The following is a 5549-nucleotide window of genomic DNA, read 5'->3' as shown; positions in this document are numbered from 1 at the left end:
AAGGAGACTCTATCTCAAGAAAAAAAAATTTTTTTCTTCTTTGTGGCAAGATTTTTTGGATGAGTTTTCTTTCTGCAGGGAGGAAGTTTTGCCACTCTTTTTCAGATTTTTTTTTTTTTTTTTTTCTGGGAGAACCTTTTGTGGATTTAAAAAATCTTTTTTTTTTTGATGGGTCGGATTTTTCTGAGCCAACAGTTAGCAATTGAGTCCTGTGATGTGAGAGGGGAGGCAGCTTTCCTTGATTCTCAGCTCGAGGGCTCCCTCCTCTGTTGTAGTGAGGCCTACTCTTTACTGAATGGCACCTCTGTGTAGCCAGACCTCCTCTAACTTGAGGATCCTAACCTCACTTGGGTGGGTTTCACGAAGCCCAGAACTTCCCTGGCCCTTCCCCAGCCTCTGATTCGGAGGCATCCTGCCCCTTCCTGCCAAGGTACTCCTCTGTCCGTTGGAAGCTGTACTTCCCAAAGCTACCTGGGTGTCCTCTAGGCACTCTGGTGATTTCCTTCTTCCTCTCCTAGTGTTCTTGTCCTCTTCCTTCTTGGTCCTGCTCACAGTGGTTCCCATCCAGGGTGAGTCCTCTCCTCTTGGGGTTGAATTTTCCTGGGGATGGCTGAATTTCCACCACCAGCTGGACTCCTGTGCAGCTTCTGGTGTTTCCTATGGCACCTGCCCACACGTTGTAGATTACTGTGCTGGTTTGGGGGTGACACTACACACAATGTGAAATTTGTAAACTTTGTCACTTCCTCATTTCACCGAAGATACAGTTTGTAGGTGTTTCACACCTTCATTCTTGTTGCCCTGTAGATTTTTTTAAAAAAATTATTTATATTTTTTTCATGTCAGATAGGTAATGTACCAGCATCATAACAAGGTTCAAGGGTGGCACATCTCACCCGTGCACGTGAATACCCAGTCATCATGTTTATGAACTCCAAAGGATCACCCTACAGATTCTGAGCAAAGCTGTCACCATGCTCCCATCAGGCTGCTATAGAGTCCTTAGCAGGTATTCAAGGCCCTCCACAGTCTGCCCTGCCCTCTTTGGTTTTTCTCTGTTCTCTTTGGTATGACCACTGCTCCAGCTGAACTAATCTATTCACTATCCCAAGAACTTATCCCACACATCCCTTTCCCTGTGTCCCTGCTGTTCCCATGACTGCACTGTCACTTCAGGGCTTCCGTGTGGTAGCTGTTGTTTGTGGTGACCCCATATGTATTTCTCCCCTCTCCCTTTCTGCTGGTGTGAGAACCTAACCCACCACTCACCAGCAGGGCCAGGTGTGTAAACCCAGTTTGTTGATTGTGGTACCCTTTCCCTTGGCAACAGGGATTGTTTCAGGAAAGGATAAATGTTCCAAGCAGGGCCAAAGTCCTCCCTCCACACAAGCTAGCCAGGAAGCCTGCCTCTTGCCTCTAGGGTCACTGTGTCAAAGAATGTTCACCTGGAGGACCTCCCATCTGCAGTACTAAAGGACATGCTGACACAGAGCAGAGGGAGTGTCCTGGTTTAAGTCCTGGATCCACCTTGGTGGTTCCTAGTAACGTAAGCCAGCCCATCACATTTTAGCTTAAGATTATTTTGAGTCAGTTTTGTCATGTGCAACTGAGAGAATCATGACAAATACACCTGACCTTGTTCTGCCATTGCCCCTGTGCTTTATCTATTTGTATACATTACACTATAGGGTAGTTGTGATTGCCTGTTTATTTGTCTGTGTCTCCCACTAAAAGTTCTTAATTGCACCATCACCATCATGTGTCCAGCACCTAGCATTGTGCCTGGCCAGTGTTGGACAGTAAATGAAAATTCAGTTGAAACTACATGTCTGCCTTACCAAATTCTTCCTCAGGGTCTTAGACTACCAAGTCCTTCATGAAGCCTTCCTGGCAAGTGAGAGAATGTATGTAAAATGTCTCGCACTGTGACCAGCACAAAACAGTCTCTCACAAGAGCGGCATCCTTCTCTCCTGTGGTTACTCCAGCCAGAAGTGATGCCTTTCTCCTTGTAGCTCCTATATCTCATTTAATCAAATGGCATCAACTCATACTGTCTAATACTAGAGTTTGCATTTCTCTTAAGTTTTCAATGTGAATATAAATGCCAGGAAGCAAGGACTTTGCACAGTGCATCATGCTAAAGAATCTGCCGTTGTTGGACATACTTCTGAATGCATATGTGAGCAATAGTTAGAAGTTAGATGCAGGTTAGTGATCCATTATTGGCTGCAGGAATCTTCATGCTGTGTGAGACACAGATAGATTCAAAGGACCCTAGAAAAGGGTAGAGCTCAATCATATGTTTGCAGAGTGTATGAATGGTGTTTGAAAATCTAAAGCCATAACAGCTTACCGCAGCCAAAACATAGCTGTGATTATCCCATATACCCAAACATCTCACTCCTTGGTAAAAGCTGCTACTTGTCCAAGTTGAATAATTGGAATGAGAAATGAGGTGAGAAAGTCAGAGTTTATCATGCCTTCAGTTCTGATAAGGGGAACTGAGTACTACCAAGAGAAGGGGCCAGAAGCTCTGGGTCTAGAACTTTGTCTCATACGTCTCATATCAGCCTCATACTTTTCTTTGCCTGTGTCTTCCATATGTAATTAGTAATAGTCTGGTTGATTCAGCCTTTCATTTTTTAGTCCTGTGACATATCCCTCAGGAGGTACTGAGAACATGTGCCTGTGAGTCAGCCTTTCTAATAGAATGTGAGCTCCAGAAGGCCAGGGACTTGGTCTGCTTTGTTCATTGCTGAATCTCCAGTACCTAAAACAGTGGCTGGCCCCTATGTATTAGATCATAGCAGGTACTACATTCATCTCTCTACTAGGGTGAGTACAGTTTATTTCCCTTGTGTGTGCCTTGCTAAAATATTTATTTTTAAATTTCTGTATTTGATACACATTGTGAAAATTTCTGTATTTGATACACATTTTCAAGTCTAAGTCCCATGACGTAAGTGTGACTGTGACTCCCACTAAAAGCTCTTAATTGCACCATTGTGTGCTCAGTACCTCGCATTGTGTCTGGCCAGTGTTGGACAGTAAATAAAAATTCAGTGTTTTATTCACTGAGGTATATAGTGCCTAAAACAGAAGACATTCCATAAATATTTGTGGAATGAATGACTTAAGTATTTGATTAATGAAGTTTAAGTTGAGCAAAGAAATGAGAACTAGTAGCTTGGATTTACTAAGAATACTATGCCACGTTTATTTGTTTGTTTATTTTTAAAGACAGTCTCACTCTGTTGCCCATGCTGGAGTGCAATTGTATGATCATAGCTCACTATGGACTCAACCTCCTGGGCTCAAGCAATCCTCCCACCTCAGCCTTCCAAGTAGCTGGGACTACAGACGTGCACCGTCTTCCCTGGCTAATTTTTAAATTTCCTGTCGAGATGGAGTCTTGCTGTGTTGCCCAGGCTGTCCTTGAACTCCTGGCCTCAAGTAATCCTCCCATCTCAGCCTCCCAAAGTGCTGGGATTACAGATGTGAACCACTGCTCCTGGCCTATGCTACATTTATTTTAACATTTTTATTGTTCACAAGTTATTTAACAGGCATCCCCTTACTTGAGTCTTGCAACAACCCTATGAGGTTTATTTTGCCAGATTTATAGCTGAGGAATAAAACTCAGGGGAGTTAAAGGGCTTCTCTAAGATTATTTAGCTTGCAGATTGGGACTTGAACCCAAGTCTTGACTCCTAGTTTTATATTTGTATGAATTCGTCCAAATGTCATAAGAAATTATCCACATTTTGTAACTAGAATTACAGAATCTGAGAAACAGAAGTGGCTTCGCACATCACAAATCCTGAACCCCTCATTTTTCAAAAGAGGAACATAAGAATTGGAAAGTTTATATATGTATCCAAAGGTACACATCCAGTTTAAGAATTTCAAAAAGCTGGCCAGGCACAGGGGCTCATACCTGTAATTCCAGGAGTTTGGGAGGCTGAGGTGGGTGGATCACCTGAGGTCAGGAGTTCGAGACCAGCCTGACCAACATGACGAAACCCCATCTCTACTAAAAATACAAAACTAACCAGTGTTGGTGGTGCACGCCTGTAATCCCATCTACTTGGGAGGCTGAGCAGGAAAATCTCTTGAACCTGGGAGGCAGAGGTTGCAGTGAGCCGAGATTGCGCCACTGTACTCTAGCCTGGACGACAGAGGGAGACTCCGTCTCAAAAGAAAAAAAAAAAAAGCACTTTGGGAGGCCAAGGTGGGCAGATCACAAGGTCAGGAGTTCAAGACCAGCCTGGCCAACATAGTGAAACCCCGTCTCTACTAAAAATACAAAAAATTAGCCAGGTGTGGTAGTGGGTGCCTGTAATCCTAGCTACTCAGGAAGCTGAGGCAGGAGAATCGCTTGAACCTAGGAGGCGGAGGTTGCAGTGAGCCGAGATCGCACCACTACACTCCAGCCTGGTGACAGAGCAAGACTCCGTCTCAAAAAAAATTTTTTCAAAAAGCTGGCCAGGCATGGTGGCTCCTAGCATTTTGGGAGGCCGAGGTGGGTGGATCACTTCAGCCCAGGAGTTTGAGACCAGCCTGGGCAACATAGTGAGACCTCATCTCTAAAACAAATTTTTAAAAAATTATATATATATATATATATATGAATTACAAAAAGCTGGCTTCTCCAGCCAGTGCCTCTGTGTGTCACCTGGTTTCACTCAGCCTGAGAGAGTGCATTGAGCTTGTGAGAGACCAAGTTGCTGTCTGCTTTGTCTGCATCAGAGGCCCCTGAAAACTAGGCCCCTTTCTGACAGGAGCATGGCCCTTCTTGGAGGAAACCATAATCTCGCCCTCATTTTTTTTTCCTTCTGTCTTGTATACCTTGCAGAGGGGTAAGGTGGGTGGGAGTTGTGGAAAAGGTATCCAGCCAGGGTTCCGTACTCCTGCCCATTTAGGAACTTTTTTTTTCTTTCTTGAGATAGAGTTGCTCTGTCACCCAGGCTGTAGTGCAGTAGCACCAGCTTGGCTCAATGCAACCTCTGTCTCCCAGGTTCAAACAATTCTCGTGCGTCAGCCTGCCAAGTAGCTGGGATTACAAGCATGTGCCACCATGCCCAGCTAATTTTTGTATTTTTGGTAGAGACGGGGTTTCACCATGTTGGCCAGGCTGGTCTCAAACTCCTGACCTCAGGTGAACCACCTGCCTTGGCCTCCCAAAGTGCTGGGATTACAGGTGAGCCACCGCGCCTGGCCTGAACTGGTCTTGATAGAGTCTTCTGATAACCTATTTCTTTCTTTCTCTGATACCTCCTTGTGTAAGCCCTACCCCAACTGAGAGTTCACATTGCACAGAATCAAACAGAATCTTGCCTTCTGTCCAGTGGAAATGACTTTATCAGAACTGTCAGGAAGATAGATTCCGTTGTTTGGCCTTGCATATCTCTATGAGTCAAAACCTGACAATAGGAACAGCTCAGACCTAAAACGTACAGAGATTACATTCAGTAATACCACTTTTCATTTAGTTTGTGGAAATCAAGGTTCCAATTTGTCTAAGAATATATGTTCAAGAAAGTTTACT

General features: G+C 44.3%; 1 non-coding gene across 1 annotated transcript; it reads right to left on the bottom strand.

Annotated features, from left to right (window-relative positions):
• Positions 1 to 840: 840 nt before the first annotated feature.
• On the bottom strand, positions 841 to 943 carry LOC112429426 (small nucleolar RNA U13). The gene has a single exon (XR_003021631.1). It is a non-coding gene; the product is annotated as a small nucleolar RNA U13 (small nucleolar RNA).
• Positions 944 to 5549: the final 4606 nt, after the last annotated feature.

Source organism: Macaca nemestrina, chromosome 8, assembly GCF_043159975.1.
Source record: "Macaca nemestrina isolate mMacNem1 chromosome 8, mMacNem.hap1, whole genome shotgun sequence".
In the NCBI taxonomy this organism is placed as follows: domain Eukaryota; kingdom Metazoa; phylum Chordata; class Mammalia; order Primates; family Cercopithecidae; genus Macaca; species Macaca nemestrina.
Note: the sequence above shows the minus strand (reverse complement) of the source record. Positions and strands in the feature narration are given on the sequence as shown.